The sequence below is a fragment of the Ammospiza caudacuta genome, chromosome 7, assembly GCF_027887145.1.
Source record: "Ammospiza caudacuta isolate bAmmCau1 chromosome 7, bAmmCau1.pri, whole genome shotgun sequence".
NCBI classification, from domain to species: domain Eukaryota; kingdom Metazoa; phylum Chordata; class Aves; order Passeriformes; family Passerellidae; genus Ammospiza; species Ammospiza caudacuta.
Window position 1 is genome coordinate 8,177,065 of NC_080599.1, and position 20,869 is coordinate 8,197,933.

A 20,869-nucleotide genomic window follows, 5' to 3' on the forward strand; every position below is an offset into this window, starting at 1 on the left:
CAAAATGTGGCGAACACCCCAGTCCATCAAAAATGTGGCCAATTTTTGAGTTGTGTATATGGGACCATTTGTCAGTTTTCATCTTGTGGGGGATCAGTTTGGCGAGCTCTGGGCCCAGTGACACTGACAAGGACAAAAGTAAAAGACGAGAGGCGCTCTCTCTTCCCAGGACCAAGTCCCACAGCTTTAATGGAGAACAGCTCCAGGAGAGAAAGAGAGTGTCCAGGAAAGGAAAGAGGATGTCCAGGGGAAGAAAGAGAGCGTCCACCTCGTGGCAGGAGACTTTAAATGCTCGGAGAGGGGGGCAGTAGAAAGGAACTGCCATAGTTTAACATAATAAATCACCACACTGTAGTTTTCTGCATAAATTGCTGCACTTGTTGCAAACAAAATCCTGAAATCTCCCCAAACACAACCGTGCAGTCCCAAATGACCACAGTGTGGGAGGAAAAACCACTCAACCCCCCTGTATACCCAAGCACCAGGTGTCACAGGGAGCACCAACCCCTGCAACTAGAAAGTCCACACACACAGGCTCACTGGGAAGGGAATATCTCTTTATGAGGGGACAGAGAACTCACTCTTCTCAACACAACACATACCATACACCACATCGGCATCCACCCACATCATCTTCCTCAAACATTCACACACTGAAAACACAGCCACAATTACAACACACAGGAAAAATAGCAGCAATAAAACAGGATTTGCTCAATTCACCCCCAGAATTGCTAGCAGGTCCTTATTGACACAGCAAATCCTTTCTGCCATCAGCCAGACCCAAGCCCAAACTGCACAGGTGTACGTTGTGCACAGGACATCTCTGTGTGACTTGTGAACAGCCCTTCCCCTGCATACGCCTTACGGGTTACTTACGGGTTACTTTATACAGAGTTAAACGTTCCTTTCTCCACAGTGCCAGCAGTCTTGTCTGTCCCCCACGAGGAGCAGCCGAGAGCGGAGGTGCCTCCAGGAAAGGAATGTCCTGGCAGCGCCCAGAGACGTCCAGAGCCCGGATGTTCTCGCTGGAGCAGGGAAGCGTTCCTGCCGTGGTCAGCAAATGAGGTGTGGAATAGAACTCCCCACAGTTAAAGGTAGGAGGTGGTGTGTTTATTACAGCCAGGCACAGGAGGAGTTGTCTCCTAAAGACATGTGTGAAGAATCACTGTCTCTCTCTCTCATCTCTACTCATCTAAAATATCTTACACATTCATATAAATCCCAAAAAACCTAACACTTATTCATTAGATAACACTGCCTACCCTCCTTTGAATTCAAATGTATTATAATTGAGTCCAAAGTTCCTTCACATTTCTGCAGTCTTTCACTTCAAATGGGTTGGTAGGTTTTAAAGTGGGGAATGGTCTCCTTCTAATGAAGGCCAAGACGTCTTCCTCAATTTGACCTCTTTCCTTATGATCTGTTGGCAGGCTTTCACACCCCTTGGCTATAGTTGTAGTTCCGGGGCCCAGGTGCAGGCTACGGTCCTCTTCTTTGTCACAAAGAAATCCGCAACCCATCCTACTTCTTTAAACATAGTAAAGACAGGCAAGTGATATATTACCCTAGCCTTAACTACCTTATCTGATAAAAATTAACTATCCCTTATTATTTCTACTCTTCTTGCTATACTCTTTCCCCCTAACTAAATCTTGCTAAAATTTTAACTCTTCCAGTTCTTTTAAATCCTGGATTCATGGCCTCATCTCACACACCAGCCATGTGTGAGCCGATGCTGTAACTGGGAAATTCCACTCCTGAGCAGGAGATCCCAGGCCTGGTTCTGAGCTGGAAGGGTGAGAAGGATGAGATGCACGTGGTTTTGCTCCAGGGGATGTCCTGAAAGTGCACTGCCTACCTGCCCCTGCTGCCGAGCACCACGCTCCACCTCCTTCTCCCGCTCAGCAGATTTTTAGGAATCCAGGGCTTGGTATGTATTATTTGCTACTACAACAAATAGAATGAATTTGCTTTGCAAGCCCAATTTTGTCCTGGGTTATTTTCTGCATGGGTCTCCTCCTGAACCTGGGGCAATGACCAGTAGGGCCCTACAGGACACTCCTATTCTCTTGTCAGTAAATTCGGAGAAGTGATTTAAGTATCAAGAAGTCAATAAGTATCAATCAGTAAATCAAATAATTTGGGGGAATATTTAGCCTGTGAGTTTCAGCAAAGTATGGAATATGTCTTAGATCCATGGATACAAACTAGTAAGTGAGATTGCTGGGTGTGCACGTGTTAGGGAAGTGATTCCCCACACACCCAGTGCTGAGATCAAGGATTGCCTCTCTTCTAACCCTGAGCTGGCAGCAGGAATTGGGCCCTGCTTGGTAATGTTCATTTTGAAGACTTCTGTTGAGCAGGTAAGAATGGTCAAAATGAAATCTTTTCCAGCTGTTTCCCTTTGGTTTACCTGTTTGAGGGTTAAAATTGTGTGCTGCAGGTGTGCTGGGTGTGTGCAGAGCAGTGCAGCCCCAGAAACCCCTTGGCTTGCCCACAGGTTGTCATGCCTTGCTGCCAGGTGTGCCCAGCTGTGGCAGGGGAAGGAGCCCGCAGCGCAGTGGGCACCGTGCCCTGCCCAGCCAGGGCTCTCTGGCACAGAGCAGCAGCAGCGCCAGCGCCGTTCAAGCCGCTCCTGCCTTGGCTTCCCCTGGCACACAGAAGCCTCTGGAAATCAGCACCGCCAGCGGCGTTCCCAGCTGGGAGCAGCTGCTGCTGGCGGGCAGATGCTGCCAGTTCGACTGCTGCCAAAGGGGAAGAGAGGCAGAGATGTACACACACCGGAGCCCTGGGCATGTCCAGTAAACGTGCAAATATGTGGGGAGATTTGTTAGGAAGCATTTCAGCTGTGATGCCAACAGTGGCTTCTCTCCTGGTTCTGTGTGTTCTGGACAAGTAATGCAATGGTTGGGTCTGACAATTAAGAAGCAGATGTTATGTGGATGTTCAAATGAGTAGTGATTATATTGTAATATATCCTCCCATAGTCCTCTTTCCCGTCCCCCTTGTAACAGCCTGGGTAGTCAGGGCATTTGGGGAGGGCTGGCTTGTGACCAGCGGGCAGGGTGTAACAACACCTGACCTCCAGTCGGGATGCAGGAAAGTAATCTCCACCAATGGACAGCAGAGAAAGAGTTGACTGACAAAACTTTTAGAGGGGCTGAGGGTATAAAAGGCAGAGCATCCTTTTTGTAGATGAGCACGTGGCTGCTAGTCAAAGAGACTCCCAATGATGCGAGTCTTCCTTAGTCAGTCCTTTGCTAAGGTTTACTAAACCTTTAAAATTTTAAAACTGAGAGTCATTTCTCGCATGTGCAATGCTGTGGGCCATTGTCTTGGTCTGGTTTCCTTTGCTTGTGTCCCATCTGAGTGCTCAGTTGGGGTACAGGCTGTAGGTGCTTGGGGCACTCCTGGAGTTCCTCTTGGATCCCCTGAACAACAGGGTTTGGCCCATGAGGGGAATTTTTGCTGCTTTGTGACAGATGAGAACTTCCCAGGCTCTTTTGTGTTTTCTGTAGGGAAGGTTGGTTATTGCTTTGCATAAACTCACAGACCAACACATAACTCTCCCTTTGTGATGTCAGGGCATGGTTGCCCCGTCGTCATAGTGGCATCAGAAGGTTGCCTTGGTGCACGGAAGGCCTGAGTGTCAGAGCAGCCCTAGGCCTTGCTCACATCAGGAGAACTTTCCTGGCTGGCGCCTTTGTCAGTGGGTAGCTGCCCACTGACAAGAGCCTTGTTTTTCCTAGTTTAGGAAAAACTCATACAACACTGTTACAATGTTTCATCATCTGGCTAAAGCAGCATTTGCTGCCTATGGCATTTCTTTTTCTGTGTATTACATTACACATTTTGCACGTAAGTAGAGGTTTCCATTCTACTTAGGTTAGGGTGTATCCTAACCTGGCTTTTGTATGTCTTCCTCCTCTTTCTTGGGGGCTGAGTTTCTGATTTTGAAAGAGAAAGAGCATTAGGATGCCAGTGGTTTGCTAAAGCTCCTGTCAAGAGGTCCAGCTAAAAGGGGGTGTCTGTAGCCACAGGGGCAGCATTTGCAGGGGAACCTGCAGGGCTTCTGTTCCCTGCACGGGAGAGTCTGTGGCAGCAGAGTCTGTCATTTCCTCAGGTTGCTGGGACAAGCAAGACACCTTTGAAAATGTAGACTGGCAGAGCTTCTTGGAAGGCCTTCTAAAAACTCTTCAGTTGTTCCCAGGATTCAGAGAAAGCTTATTTTCTTTTTAAATTTTTTCATGAAAGGATTTGACTGTCTAAATTAATAACCTTTTACTGTGTGCCAAAATAGTTATTACCTTTGAAAGAAAATGCAAACTCTAAAGCAGTGAGTGTCTGCTCCTGAACCCTAGAAGTGCTGCTGTGCTCTTCCACAATAGAACTGTCACAGCTGAGGGGAATTTTGGGAAGCTTTTCTGGGCAACTATTTCCTGCAAGTTAATGAGAATTAGTGCATGTAACTGATTGGGGGAAAAAAAGAGTACCTGAAGGAGAGGATTTCAGAAGCTGTTTTATGTGTTTGGTAGAACAGGAGCATTGAGTGTTGAAGAACAATTTGCATTTTCTTGCTAATATTTGTATTCATTTACTAGCTAAACAGGCCAAAGTGTTGGCACAACCATGAATATTGTCTTGATCTCTTGCTGGCTGTGTGAATGAAATGTGTCTCCTGGAGGGATGTTGTGAAACAGGAAATCATCTCTGTTTGGGTTGACTTGTTCTGTGGGATTCAGCAGCCCAGGCAGTTTTCTGACAGCATCTGGTTCATTTTCCCTTCCCACTACAGGTCACCTGAAGCGTGTATTCAGCAGCGCTGAAGATCCTGAGGTGAGTGAGAAAGGAACATTTCATGTTCCTGGTGTTTAAGAATTGTAGAGGAAGATGTGAGCTTGGCCAGTAGCAGTAGACTGAAGAGGGCCAGCTAGGAAGGCCGAAAGAAAAACCATATTCATGCCTGAAACAAAAGTAACAAAGGCAGCGATAGATATTTTTAAATTTCCTTCTCAGAGTTTGAAGAACTAAAAACCTAGTTTTGAAAAGAGAATGATGCTTGCAGACAGCAGATAGGGAAAATTTAATTAAGAGCAATTTTATGTACAGTTGAATTAGATCATTTTAATTTAAACAGAGTGACTTAGAATCCTATTCCTATCAAACTTTATGATATCCACTTGGAACATGAGGTGGTAGAACAGGAAGGCCATCTTGCAATGGTGCCTGCTGTATCTGAAGTGCAATGAGCACCTTTGTGGCTGGGGAGCTGCGTGGGCCCAAAGGACGCAGGGCTGGCGGCCGTGAGCAGCTGGAGATGAGGCAGCGTGGGGCCAGGGGGCCAAGAAGGCCAAGGGCACGGTGGCTGTGCCAGCAGCAGTGGGGCAGCAGGAGCAGGGCAGGGAGCGTGGCCCTGTGCTGGGCAGCGCTGCGGCCACAGCTGGAGTGCTGTGTGCAGCTGTGGGCCCTGGGAAGCAGAAAGTCATGGAGGGGCTGCAGCGTGGGCACAGAGGGACAGGGGAGCTGGGCAAGGGGTGCAGCACAAGGCCAGGGAGGAGGGATTGAGGGAGCTTTAGCCTGGACAATGGGGGCTCATGAGGGACCTTCAGGCAGACTTCCATAGATCCCTGCCTTGGATCCATAGAGCCAATGCTCAGCACGAGGGCTGTTTCCCTGCCAAACATCCCTTCACTGCATCCAAGTGCTTTAGACACTGGAGTAGGTAACACATTCATATTTTGTTTGTTTATTTGCTTGTTTGTTAGCTAGAAGGGGAAGCCTTGTGTAATTTCTCCTTCTCCAGGGAGCAAGGGAGCTTTTTCTCAATCTTTCCTGCCCTTTTCCAGCACTGGCAGAAACACATCACTTTCAGGTTAATGGCTCCTGTGTCTTTTGGCACCCCAGGGAATGAGTGTGTGTTGTGTTTGGGAATTGAGCAGGAAATCAATGCCCTTGCATTCCAGCTGGTGCTCAGAGATCACAGGAGCTGGGAGGGGCTGGGCTGCATTTCTCATTCCAGCCACTTCAGCACCATCAGTGTGGCCGAGTCTGAGAGAAGAACTTGTCCGAGCACAGATGCACAAAGAGAGCCGTTCCCAGTGCAATGCTCTGGGTCTGGCTGCATTCCATAAGGACCCACACGCTACAGATTCCCCAAGAGTGTGCTTTTTTGAAGCAACCGGAGAGCAATCTCAGGATTGTAGTTGAGCGGGACACTGGCTACCAAATTTTGATGTGCGTAGCAACAGAGAGGACAGTAAAGAGACATTCCAGTAATGAGATCTGTCTGTCCATCTATCTATCTATCTATCTATCTATCTATCTATCTATCTATCTATCTATCTCTCTATCCATGTAACATTTACATAATTGAATCTTCCTGGCTCTGGTCCAAGGCAGTTGGAGGTGCAGAGCTCACCTAAAGCATCCCTTTCAGGAGAGGATTAGAAACATGTTCCCTCGACCAATTCTGAGCAGGCGGATATGCTTTCCCCTCCAGATATGGTGGGTTTTTTCCCCTCAGAGTTGATTTCCTCCTCCGGCCTCTTCTGCCCTCAAGTCCCCAGTTAATTCTATAAATTTCTGCCTGTCCTAGAGAGGTGCAACAATTCCATGTTTAGGTGGTGTTTGGTGACTCTGGTCACACATGCATTATGTGACACATGGTTTCCTTCACTGGCATCCCCAGGGCTGTGTAAGTGCATTCATTCATGGGGCCTTAGGAGAGTCTCTTTCCCTCAGCAGCAGCAGCAGCAGCAGCAGCAGCAGCAGCAGCAGCAGGGAGCGGTGGCAGGGTCAGGACGAGGAGGAGGTGCCTGCCCTGTCCCTTTGCTCCCGGGCCCCAGGCCAGGAGGGCTCTGGCTGCAGCAGGACGCTCTTCGGGCAGCCCCTGGCAGCCTCTGCATGGAGCACGGCACGCTGCCCCATCCTGCTTGTGCCACTTTTCTTCAGCAATATCCTAGCTCCTCTTCACAAGGAAAAAACTCCAGCAATCTAAAAAGAGATCATTCCAGTACAGTTCTACCCGCCTTTGTATTGTAGTTCAGGGCATGTGATTTTTTGTCTGTAATTTCATGATTTTTATGAAAACATGCATTCATATCTGCACATTTTTGTGGTTTTAATTATTCATATACCTAAACACTCAGTTTTAAACTCTTGATTTATTGCAGTTGGTAATTTTCAGGTAGTATATTTTAAAATGTCACAAAACAACACCTTTCGGGTAGTTTTTCTCACTCTTAAAAGAAACCCCATAAGCCATTTTAGTCTCTGTCTCTCCAAGTTGGTTCATATTGGTCTATTTTAAATCAGAGCTACAATACTTTTATAGGATTTAGAGAGGTCCAATGAAATGCACACCAGTGATTCCTCTTGTGGAATATCATGGCCCTACCATAAAGCCTCTATTTACTTTTTTTTTCTCTCATTAGCTCAACTGCAAGCACATGTTTAGTTGCAAACTTACACAAGATGAGCAAAATCAAAATGATGTGATGGGCCTTTGGGAGCTCCTTGTTGATCTTTCTGCTTCTTCAGCTGAGCAAAGATCTGATCCAGGGAAAGAGATTGCACTTAGTGCTATACAACCATTTGGCTGGAACTCTGCTGATTTCTAGGAACAGCTGGAGGCCTCTATCTCCCCAGGATGTTTTGGCTGAGCCAAGCTTTGCTGGGTTTTGGCTGCAAACACCATTGCCCTTGCTTTCTTATATCCACAAGTACCATGGCTGGGCAAAAACTGCCACATGGGCCATCTTCCAAAGGCATTTTGGTCTGGAGTTTGTGAATGAACAAGAGCCTCATCCACTTCCAAACCACATGAAAAAAATCATGAAAGAGAACCTCCCATCCTTAATGAACAACTGACAATTTACAAGTGGATCTAGAGCTTCTTTACGCATTGAAAAGGAAGGCAATCTTCCAATGGAGTTGTGCTTTCACGAGTTTTTCTTCTGACTCCCACTCCCAGCTGGCACTGGAAAAAGTCATGGCTCTGGAAGCATTAGTGTCTTCTGACTGCCATCAATTGTTTTGCTGCAACAATCAGAATAGGCATCAGGCTGGAGAGAGGCTCAGCTGATGCTAGGAACAGGAGCTGCCCCAAGGAGAAAAAAGAAATTAACTTTTACCTCCCAAACCCATCTCCCCAGAGGCTCAAGCAGGATTCATCTGGTTCCCAGAAATACAAAGAAATAGGGCTGAGAAGACCCTCTGCAGCAATGTGTTCATGCCCAAGACTTTGCTGATGCCATTTGGGTTTGGCCTTTTTTCTTTTCTGTCTTTTCCATATTCCTTGCACATCAATTTAGAGCTCTCTAGGCTACTTGATTAGTGACTACTTTTCCCAGTCCTCTTCCATGGCCTTTGCCGAAGCAGTAAGACAAATTTCCAGAGCTCCAAGCGCCAAGGGGTAGAAGGCCCCAGTGTTGTCGTGGTTCTTCCTGGGACAGACCCCTGCAGGGAGCTGGTGGACTCACCATCCCTGCAAGCCTTTAAAAGAAAACTGGATGGGGCACTCAGCGCCCTGCTTTAGTTGAGGTATTAGGCCATAGTTTGGACTCGATCATTTTTGAAGTGTCTGTCTTCCAAGCCAGTGATTCCGTGACTCTGTGACTGACGCAGCTTTTCCTGCAGCCCGGGAAAGGGCTGTGGGGGCCCTTGGCCAAGGACGGCGATCAGGGCTCATGACAAAGAAGCAAAGGGCTCAACGCGAAGGCTGAGAGGGCAGAGCTGCCCCAACGCGGCCCAGAGCGAGCCTCATGTCCTCCTCCTCACCCTGCGCCCTCTGCGCTGCCCTTTGCGGTGCCGGCGGCTGCTCTCGCTGCGGGGCTCCAGGGCTTGCTGGAGGCCGGGCCCCTCGTCTTCGGGAAGCGCCAGAGCCTCGGAGGTGAGCGACTGCTGCTGTGGCCGGCAGGGGAGAGCTGCGGCTGCAGCCCTGGGCACGGCGAGCTGCCGCTATGGCCGGCTCCTGCCACGGCTCCTGCCTCTGCTCCGGCCTCTGCTGCGGCCTCTGCTCCTGCCCTGTGTGCACAGACACAGCTGAGGGCTGCCCAGCAGCTCCGTGCTGCTCTGCAGTGGGCCCGGCCAGGCTGCTGCTCTCTGCGGCCTCTGCCCGCCGCTGCTGGCCCTGCCGCGCTCCCGCCTGCCTCTGCCGCAGCCGGCCGACACGGGAGGCAGCACATTGCGGCTGGCTCGGAAAAGCCCTGCCCGCAAACCGCCCGCCACGGCCTCGGCCTCAGGGCACAGGCTGCCGGCGTCCTCACAGCTGCGAGCCGGCCCGGGCCGCCTGCTGGCCTCGGCCACAGCTCCCGCTTGTGTCTCCACGGCCGCGGCTGCTCGGCACAGCGGGCTGAGCACAGCCAGCGCCAGCAGCAGCTCCTCACGGGCCCAGGACCTGGGCGCTCCGAGCCCGCCCAACCCCGAATTCCAGCCCTGAGGGGCTTGGCATCCCAATGCATCCCATGGGGACAGCAGGGTCGGCCGCTGAGCTCAGCCCAAGTGACCAATGGAAAATTCACCAAATCCTCATCAGAGACAAGACAAAACTCCCATGGTGCCTGACAGCCTGAAGCAACTGCCAATTCCAGATCATTCCATCCATGTACGAAGAGGCTTTTGCATTAAAGCAGAAAAGACTTAGCAAAAAGGAGGGCAGGAACAAACAGCAAAGTTATTTGGACTCATTCTTCTTGTGTCTGTTAGAAAGGCCAAGAAGATGCACTCCTTGCTCTTCTGACACAGCTCTCTCTGTTCATGATGTGGGACAGAGAGTGCTGATGATGTCCAGGAGCTGATGCAAGGGACAGGGACAAGGATGCAGCAGGCACAGTGCCAAGCTGACAGAGGGATGATCTCTGGCAATGGCACTGAAGAAGAAGAGTTTCAATGCAGCACAGAAAATGGCTCTTTGTTTCACCTCTTCTTTCAGTGCTGCTAAGAATGTAGCCTGGAGCGAGCTGGGAACACCAGAGCCTGGAGCCCTTTCCAGGCAGGGCTGCATCAGACACAAACCAGCAGGGGACTGAGGAGCCCCTGGGGTGGCAGTGAGCAACCTCGGGCTCTGCTCACTGCTGCTGGCATTTTCTGTTGAACCATCTCCAAGGACTTGTGTTGTGCTCTGTATTTCTAAGGGTTTTCCCCCCTTGGTTTTTTTGGTTGTCTCCTGCACCTCTTTTTCTCCAAATTTTCCTACCCTGTCAGCAGCAGCCCCTGTCCAGAACTTGGCTCTAAAATATCAGCAAAGCAGCTAGGAATAACAATGGGTGGAATCCTACAACTCGAGAATTCATATGCCAGAGCCCTGCCTGTGCCTGTGCCTTATGTCAGGACCTCCTTCTCTGTGCAAAAACTAGGTATTAGTGGAGTTTTTTTGCCACAGAGCTCCTGAGCGGCAAATGTTGTGCTAGGTTTCTCAGGAGTGTATCTGTTAAGTTCATGGCTGGCAAACAGAAAGTAAGGCCAGGGTAGCAGAGCAGCTGGGAGCTGGTCACTCCCTGCAAAGGGCTGGTGTATGATGTGAGAACACCACGTTCCAGGATGGGCAAGCATGATAAATGTGCTCAAGGTCCTGCAAATGAGGTTTGAGTTCACTCAGAGAGCAGTCAGGAGTGGTGAGCACTGGAAGATCCAGCTGCAGTCCCCATCCATGTCCCTTTCAGTGACGGCTTTAGGGTGTCTGCAGCCTGGATCCAGAGCGCCCTGGGGGGCTCCTGAGGCTGCCTTTGCTCTCGGGGTGAGGATGCCCAGGAGCCCCTGAGGCCGGCAGTGGGGACCAGGGCTGGGGCTTGTGGCCTGGCAGGTGTGGCTCTGGGGGCTGTGACATGCCAGGGCATGGATCACTGTCACTGCCCTCTGCAGCCCTGGCTAGCTCTGTGATGCTCCAGGGACAATGACAAGAGTGGGGAACTGGCTAGGTTAGGGTTTTGCCTGAGCCAGAACTTCTAAGCCAAATGCCCAGCAGTAGAGACCCCTGGAGGGCTGAGTGAAGGAAGCAGAGGAGGCTCTTCTGCGGTGTAAAGGGCAGCAAATTCATCAGGAGAGGCGGGGGGGGAAGTTTCACAGGTGAGAATGCCCAATGGGAACAGCTGTTCAAAGAAGCCCCAGTACCCCTGTGCATGGGTTTTTAAAACCTTTCAAAACAGGGTGTGGACACCATACAGTAACCAATAAGCGACTCTTGGGGTGTGGTTTTGAGGGCTACAACAAATCAGAACAAGGGGAGGAGAGAGCGTTGGGATAGGGATTGGATCTTAGGGTGAGGGACAGGGAACTTTCTGGAACAAAGGGTAGGGTTTGGGCTGATGGATGGGGCAAAGGGACTGGGTTGTCTTGACAGACAGGAAAAAATCTGGTGAGGAGGGAGGGGATTCCTTGAGGGACACTTGGGTAGGAGGGCATAACACAGGGGAGAAATTAACTGTAATAACTCGGGGAACGCTTGAACATACCCCTATATAACAGAACATTTGACTCAATAAACTAACGCACTGCAACACAGAAATTCAGGCTTTCGGCAGCTGAGAGGTGGCACTATTAGAACCCGCAGCAGCTGGTGAAATCCGTCTCTGTCCTTCAGGTTCTTGCTGTGTGGGAAGGTGCTGAGAGTTGTGGTGGCTGCACTCCCCCTTTGCTGGGAGGGTGATCTGTACCAGGGCAGAGCAGAAAGCTGCCATGGTGAGCAGAACATGCTCAGAGCATTACAGTTCAGAGAATGGCACTGCTCCTGAAGGGCAAAAAGCTCAAAAGCATAGAATTCTGTGCGGAACCGTTGCATAAATTTTCTCTTCTAGAACCTGCCCATTTTTTTATACTGTAGATGAATACTCGGGGTTTTATAGAATACATAGGGTTTTTTCTTAAGGTTTTTGGGAGAACTCTCAAGTTTATTTCTGTTTGTATTTTACATCCAGCATGCATACAGGGTTTTTTTTAATTATTATTTTTCTTTAGTAAATACTTAAGGAAAAAAATACCTAAGCATTTTTTAATCCTTTGGGATATTGTGGGTAATATTCTTAGAAAGAAAACCTTGTTGAACAAGTGTGAAAACACAGAGAGAGGGAAAATAGCATAAAAGTCTTTTAGAACAGGGTGTGTAATAAGCACTGCAGAACTGAGTAATTCCTCCAAGGGCAGAATTAGCAAGATATATTACCAAAAGTAACTGCCAAGATACGTCCTTAAATCAAGGGAAATGTGACCTGCAGCCATAGAAAGTACAGCCAAAGCAAATGAAAACCTTTGGAAAAGAGGGAATTTTGCCAGTGACATCAGTCTGTCTGGATAACTGAGGGATGACCATCAATATTGCACTATATTCCTCAATATTTGCAATGTCTTTTCTCCCAATTTCTATGAAATGAATAAGCTGCAGTTGTTTACCATTAACTTAAGCTCTTAGGGGAATTACCAAGCACTATGTATGTTTTTCTGTAGTTGAGCAGGACATGAACTTCCCAAATCTTCTACAAAGCAGAAGGGAATCACACAGTTACTTGTGCTAATGTTAATGAAGGGTTTCATGAAAGCAGGTGAATGAGAGCATTGCGTTGTAAAACTTCCACATGCAAGAAAACAGGAGTCCACTTAGAATAAAACATATAAGGCTAGCATAACATCAGAACAGGATAAAATGAAATTGCTAGACAGGAACTGATGCATCAGAAATGAGGTGTATCATTTCTGATACATCTGCATGCATTTGCAAGCTGAAACAGAAAAGGAAGGGCAGAGATAATAAGGAACGAAGATTTTAAAATTGCACTGTGCAGAAGAGACACACGAACCACCAATGTGAACACAGCTGGGAGATTCAGCTTGGAGATGGATTAGAGTGGAATCCATTCACTGAAGGTCTCTGGTGCACATGAGTGCAAAGACTGAGGAAAAAAGGAGAAAAGTTTAATTTCTGAAAGCTGTTTAGATTGCTGGAAGCATTGTCTAGAGATCTAAAAATCTAAAGCCTCAGAGAATCTGAACCTAAACCATCCCCAAATGGATTGATAAGGTATGATGTGCACATCTCTGCTGTTTTCAGAGTCAGTGAAATTGACAATGAGTGTCTGGAAATCAGGAATGCCCACCCAGATTTTATCTCCCTTACTTTAAGAACACCTTAATAAGGCACTTCAGGAACTGAACACTGACATTCTCACCCTGCTCTATTTACTTTACATTTGAATACAGGCTGGTAGAAGCAGAAATTTGGCTTAAATTTCTCCCCAAATTACCTGTTGCACTTTCAGGTTAGGAGTAGATGTAAAATTCAGCTAATCACTCTCTCTATCCATGGATATTCCACTAGTGAACTGACCTACAGAGCATCCTTTTTCTCTTTTGCACCTTCCTAAATGGTGCCCAATGAACAGGACACTCGCATAAATCTCACAGAAAATCGCCAAAATTTCTGAAATTAACACACAATTCTATGATAAAAGCTTCTGAGTAAAGCCTTGACAGGATCACTGAACAAACTGTAACTTGGAAGAGAAACACACATTTCGGCACTGATCAAGGGGAAAGGAAAAGAAATGCTGTAACAATTCCAAGTTGAAGGTAAGGAGAAACACAGGAAGCACAGAAAGAACAAGGCCCTGTCAGATGATCTGTGCAAGGTAACTTTGTGCCCCAGCACTGTTAGAGGACATTCCCTGTCATTGGTGCAAGCAGCTGGAGACATAAATGCTGATTGATTTGGGGGCCACAGTCTTGATAAGTGCAGAGGTGGTTCAATAACCTGACATGAGGGAGTTCCCTCAGAGCAACTGGGATGCCAGAAAGAAGCGAACAGCTCACCACAGCCTGGCCCGCTCGGCTGCTTTTCCTTCTGACCCTCCTGGGGAGGCTCTGACATTTCCTCTTCCCTGATGGAAGCGCAGCTGCTGCCAAGGGAAACGTCCCCACACTCACTCAGTGTTCCCTGTGCTTTCCAGATGTCCCATCTGCTGTCCCTGTCCAGGAGAGCTGCTCTGCTCGGGAGGAGGAGACCGAGCGAGAGCCTGGGAACATCGGCGGCTGCAATCCCTCCTGATCTAGCGCTGTTTGTGGATGTGTAGTTAGATTTGGATAGTTACAAGTATAGGGATATTTACATACACTGACTGATATTTGTATGGGGATATTATGTGTGTGTATTGTTATACTGATGCGTGTATATTCATCTGTTTACATACTTGTACAGCTCTGTAGCTGTGCATTTCTATTGCTGGGGTTGTATGGATTTTTGTTTTGGTCCATTGATATTTGTGTATTTATAGACAGGTTTGTTATGTTTGTACTATATTGTCATGTTATATGTCATGAAATATGCAATGCATGTTTACATCTCTATATTGTTATGCCTATATATGTATTTACTTCTATTTATTATGTATGGAGTTGTATAGTTCTAAAATTCTATTTATTTAGTTCTGGATCTGAGATTCTTTAGAGAGGGATATTGATGTTTCTGTATTTGTATATGGGCTGTACAGTTGTAGTAATATGTAATAAATTAAATTGTTAAACTTCAATTCAGTAACTTCAATATTTGTGTACAGTGAGTTGTTGCAGAGGGTTGCAATAAAGTAATTTTTTTTCACTGAAGTTGATATCTGTATATATTTACATAGCACAATTCTCAGAATAAATTAGATTTTAATCATAAATTGATATTTCTGTGTTTCTATATTGGTAGCACAGGTGTTGCAATTTAAAATAAATTTCATTTGTAAACAAGTTAATGTTTGTGTATTTGTACATTAGTACAAATTAGTACACCCACATTAGTAGTGTGGGTGTAACTATCTGCAATAAATGCAGTGTTTCAAGTGAAGTAAGTGTAGATTTGTGCTACCCAAAGCCATGAGCAGGTGTAAATGCTGGAGGATTCTGGCCATGCAAATCTCCGGCCATGCCCAGCACATGCCCCACCTGCACTCGGGCTGGGCAGGGGAAGCGCAGATTTGGGCTGGCAGCAGAGCCCCACGGTGGCTCAGAACTCGCTGCAGAGGCTGCTGAGAAAACTCCGGGGCTCCATGAGCACAGAATCCAAGCAGGAGCCACCCGGGGAGGACAAATCCCTCATCCCACGGGCAGCTCTTTAGGAAAGTGCTCCAAGTGTGCCCCTGAAGCTCATGCCAGAGAGCAGAAGCCAGCAGGGATCCTGAGCCAGCTCTGCTGCCTTTGGCAGCACTTTGGCAAATGAGCTGCAGCAAGGGGGAGGCAGCAGCGACTGTAACTGCTGCAGGCTGGGGATGAAGGAAGGGCCATGGACACAAGTGCTGAGATGCTCCAAAATCCAGAGGGAGGCTGGAGAGCTGGGAATCAACTTGGCATTTCAGTGCCAAGCTCTCACAGGCACTGAAATGATGGAATCCCTTTGTGTGAAGTGACCTGGAAGAACTGACAGGGAGTTGCTGCTAGGATCAGCAGTAGCAGAAACTAAAATGTACAAACACTAGGAGATCATCTAATATCCCCCACAAGCAATGGCTTCAAAAATGATCTCATGTATATATTATATTACATTACATTATAATATATTATACTATATTATGTTATGTTAATCAAAATATATAATACATAATATGCATGAAATTTAATGCACATGTATTTTTGGACAATTTTATTTTTTATATATATTTTCATTTAAGATATCTATTTGAAATAGTCTTTCAGCTTGGGAGAGTGTAGTTTTTGGGAGAGTGCAAAACCATCTGCCCACAGAGCAGTCAGCCCCCGGGTGCGTGCATGCACACCCACCCACTGTGCCTGCTCTTCTCAGCATCTCGGGGCTGCTGTTTGCACACAATTGGGATGAATTTAACTCGACAGAGCCACGAGTGGTGTGTCCAGCTTGTCATGAACACTCATGTGGCAATGAACAACAGAGAGCTGTCAAATCCCATTATCACAGGTCATTTCATTCCTGCTGGGCACTGAGGAACTCTTAAAAGACACAGAAAAGGGGTGGAAAACATTGGCATCATGCTACTGCTGGTGTCCTCCTGGAAGAAAATCTCTTGGGTTTCTTAAGGTGATAGCTTTCCAAAACCTAGGAAAACTGCTCAGCAGTTGCAGACCACTTGTGAATGGTTTTCTTGACTTGGCAAAGCTGGGGTGTAAACAGTGGACTCTGTCCTTGGTTCAAATCACCTGCCATTACCTGCAGACAAAAGCACCACCACCAGCAGCAGCTACATCAGTCAAATTTCTCAAAAAGCTGTGTTAAATTTGGGAGAGGAAAGGAAAACACATCAAACACTGTGGATTATTGACAAGACTCTGAGGAACAGTTCCAAAGCCAAGGGCAGCAGCTTCTCTCTGGGCCACTCCTTGTGCTCCAAGGCAGCCGGGCTGCCCTGGCTGCCCAGGACCTTGCGCCCCGCGGGCTCTGCAGAGCTGCACAGCGGGGAGGCAGCTTCGGGCACCTCAGCCCCTGGGCAGGAGGGGCTGCTTGCTCTGCAGGGCTGCCTGTGGGCAAAAGCAGGGTGCTGACCTTCTGCTCTTGGCCCCAGCCTGGCCTTGCAGGGCTAATGCTGTTCCCTGTCTCAAATGTGCTAAAGACAGACTTGTTTTTTTGCAGCTCTACACAGGTGTGATTTGCACCACAAAATACTGAAGGACTAAGGCCTGAACAACAGACCCTGACTGAAGCCTCAACAACAGGACCTGAGCCAAAGCTGCCCTCTAGATCACCTTCCCAACCCAATGTTCTATTTATCTGCTACTTAACCAAGTGTTATTATCAAAAGGAATGTTGCACCCATTCACTGGTTAAACACGTCTTCACCTTTCTGCATGAGGAAAATGGACAAAGTCACACCTGGCCTTGGCTCCTCCTTGAGCCCTGGGCAGGCTCGGGGAGAAAACCAAGAGGAGAATGACACCAGCTGTGCCCCCAGGAGAAGCTCTGGCACATTGCTCGTCCAGCACGATCAGAGCCGGGCTACTCTCACAGCACACTCAGGAGCCTCGTCGCCGCCAAAGGTGGAGGCACCGCAGGATTTCCCAGTTCCCAGCCGTGGCTCTGCAGGGCTGGGCTGGGACAGCTTCCCCCAGCTGATGTGCAGCTCTGGATGAAGGGGAAACCATTGGGGTACCTGGTGATGGATCTTCCTTAATCACCAGAGTTTATGCTGAGGTGCATTGCTTAGCCAATCCTTTCCTGACTCTTTTTTGCACTTTTCCATTACAGGAAATCACACTGTTCCTTCAGCTGGTGTCTGTGTCTGCATCTCTGACCCTCCCCACCATCAAAACAAACACACAGCCAGTTTAGCACGAGACCTGCCTCTCTGCCAGCCCATCTCTTGGCAAACACCCCTGATGGCCATCTCCACAAATGAAATTCCCACTTTGCAACTTGCTTTTCTGCAGGCAGGTGAGAAAAGGAGCCACTCCCAGTTCTGGACACCTCCAGAAACCAGCTGCTTTCAGCAGTCACAACCCTGAAATATCAACCTCCTTCCTTAACCTTCCACAGAGAGCTCCCACCAAGAGGCCTTTTGTCCGAGGATACCCACAGAAGAGCTGGAGAAGGGAGCAGTTTGAAACACAACTGCTGCAGAGTTTAAACCTGCCTTTACCAAAGGAGCACACACCAACCTGTCCCAGAGCGAAAAGCAGGCAGGAAAGAGAAGCTCCTCTCCCACATCAGCAAACTCTGTGCTTCCTTCTGTTCCAGCTGGAGAGTAGAGGCTGTTATAAATGGAACTCCGCAACGAGTTAAGTTGCCCATTTAGAATTTATTAATTAAAGCAAGCATAGGTAATAAGCAAAGCAGCGCTGGGCGACAGGGGAGTCTCCGCTCCACCAACTGCCGCGCCCAGTGTCTCACAAGTCCCCTTTTTATATTAGTCCACTTCCGTAGGCATGGCCTTCCCTTGGCGCATGCTCCAGTTGTTGCTAGGGGGTTGTCTTCTACCCTCTGGTCGTCGCTGGATGAAGGCTTGAAGTCTTCCTCAGGCCTGTACTCTTGACCTCGGAGCTCTTGCCTTCCTTATATGGGGTGGTGTTTGGTTGGTTTCTGTTTCTCGGCTAGCTCTTCTTAGTTCCCAAAACCTTAGCCTTTCGCATGGTTAGTATTTGCGCAATACATGGTTGAATTTAGCAAACAATAGCAACTTGATATATATTATTTTTAGGTTATGCGGTTATGTATTTCTTAATCATATAGTTGACTATGTATCTCTTAATCACAATCATACGTCTGACCAGTCTGACCATGTATTTCTTAAACGCAATCATAGGGTTTTCTATATCGGGGTTTAGGGAACAGGGCTATCCGTTACAGAGGCCATGGGCTGCACCTCACTTTGGGAAGGAGCCCTGGAAATTGGGCTGCTCTGGGAGGGCAGCAAAAGGAATTCCCCAAAAAGTAGGAAAAGATTGTCTGGAAGGAATAGATGATGACAATATTACTGCAGAAATGCAAAAAAAGAATAATTGTGACGAACAAACATTCCCAGACCTGAGATGGAGATCTTCGGGGCATCTTCAATTCCCCCACTGCCGGTGTGCCTTGGTGATTTTGGGGAAAAGAAGCGTTCGGCCCATTCAGCCTTTGTACTGGCAGTAGGGTGCAGGCCTGTGGCAAGGCCGAGCCTGCCTCGTGGGTTGGGCCTGGGCTGTTGGGCTCGGGTCCCTGGGCCAGGGCCATCTCCCAGCCTCCTGATGGGGTTGGGGGTTTTGCTTCCCCCTTCTGGTCCTGGGCCACTGCTTTGTGGGCCAGATCTGGGGTTCCTTGTCCGTCCACTTGGGCCAGGGTCCCCCAAGGCCTCTCTGGCTGCTCTTTCAGACAAAGACAAAAAGACAAAAAAAAAAAAAAAAGAAAAAAAAAAAAAGAAAAGGGTTGAAAGAGCTGGCAGCAGCTCAAAAGCATTTTGTTTGATGACTGTCAATGGACTTTTGATAACTATTGATGGATTTTTCTGTAGCAAGCCTGTTTCAGGACCAAAAGGGACTTTCAGAGATGGCAAAGAGGAATATCTTCAGTCCATGGACTTTTCCTGAAACTCAGCTCCTTGAACTTGAATTTTCTTTGCATTGTTTTTGCTTTATCTTATATTGTAAAATTGTTTCAGTGATATGATAGAATTTTATGTTCTACAGGTGAAGAAATTCCCTGTTCATTCCACAGGAGCACTTGAGTGATGTTTGATTGGCAACAGATAACTAGTCAAGTGTTGGTCCTTTTCTCTGCATGAGCCCAGCAGAGAAAATTACAAGCATTTTTCCTTTTTAATTTAACTAAATAAAAAAAGGTGACATGTTGCAGACATCTTCTATGAAAAATCCTTTCTTAGGATTTTTCCTTCTGAGAAGCTGCAGTTTCAGCAACAAAATGTAAACAATTATTATCTGCTGCTGTGGAATGCAACAGGTCCACCTGTGACTGGCCCATCTTGGATCTTTATAATGAGTGGTCAATCAAGGACCAAGCTATCTTGGACAAAGCCCAAGAGAGCTGCCTTTTGTTATCATTCTTTTCTATTCTTAGCTTAGCTTATGAGAGGAAACCTTACCTTCTTTTCCATTTTAGTATAGTTATAATGTAATATATATATCATAAAATAATAAATCAAGCCTTCTGAACATGGAGTCACCATTCTCATCTCTCCCTTCACCTGAAAACCCCTGTGACCACGGTCACAGGAGGGTCTCTCTTGCCTTGGTGAGCCCTCAGCCTTCTGTGATATACCTCACCTCAATGCACACTTCAGGTGCTTTGTTGTTTTCTTTTTCTTCCTCCAAAACACCAAGAGATCAAAATTCTTGGTAAAAACAGGACTTCTACTTTCAGTAAAAGTCAAAAAGAAGCTCTGCAAGGCTTCTTCCTAGATACAGATAAAATACTCTGGTGATCTTATCACATCCTGTTCTCAAACTTTTGGCTCCAGCTTCTACTCTGGAACACCATGACTTCTTTGTAATCTGAAAGAGGGAACAAATCAAACCTCAAGAACAGGTCCTACCTTTAAAACCAGTGTCCCTCCCACCAGAAACTTCTTTTCCTGTTGTGATAGATGAGTCATGTGATGATTGACTCTCACAATTATTAGACAAATATAATGTATGTGAAAAGAGCACATTATATGGCTCTATGCAGATATTTACCATATGTGTTTTGATGTATTGATTAGTAGTGCTGTATTAACATTTTAATAATATGATAAATGTAGTCTTGTAATTGAAAGGTAGCTTTTGTAATTAAAATCAGAACTATGTCAGTGGGATTTTTTTAAGAAAGGAATGAGGCACTTGCACCCGATAGCAGCAACAGGAAACCTAAATCTTTCAGAGAAAATAATTTATTGCCCTTTTATCAGAAGAAACAAACTTCTTCCTGCCTCGAAAGCACTGTTAGGATTAGAAGGAAGAAGTTGATGATGACCAGACAGAATCCTGTATTTGAATGGAATTTATGCATCATGTATGAAGTGTATGAATATGCAACGGGCCATTCCTTTTAAGGGTTAATCCTTTGTTAATGTGTATCCTTTTTCGGGCTCCTGCTGCCCAGAAAAAGGTACCCGGACATCCATAACTCTTTGTCTCTATTGTCTCATATTGTCCTAATTCAGCTTGTCCAAATTATTCTAATTGCATTACTATTTTTATAACAATTTTATTACTAATGAACTTTACAAATTTTACAAACAAGTGATGGGCATTTTTCACAATGTATACAGGTTAAGAAAAGTTTATAGATTTATAGTTGTGCTGTACCCCTGACATGGTTATCAAGGGACAGCTGGGGTTGGGACATCTGTGAGGGCTGGCGTGTCGCTATGGCCACACCTGACCCCCAGTCAGGATTTGAGGAAGAGATCTCCACCAGTGGACAGCGAAGAAGGGGTTGATGGACAGAACTTCAGGAGGG

The 20,869-nt window shown here is 47.1% G+C and overlaps 1 protein-coding gene across 1 annotated transcript in view; it reads left to right on the top strand.

The window, feature by feature from the left end:
* LOC131559625 (zinc finger protein 345-like) overlaps window positions 1-20,869 on the top strand; it is a 740,983-nt gene that overhangs the window by 46,949 nt on the left and 673,165 nt on the right. The window lies entirely within an intron of this gene.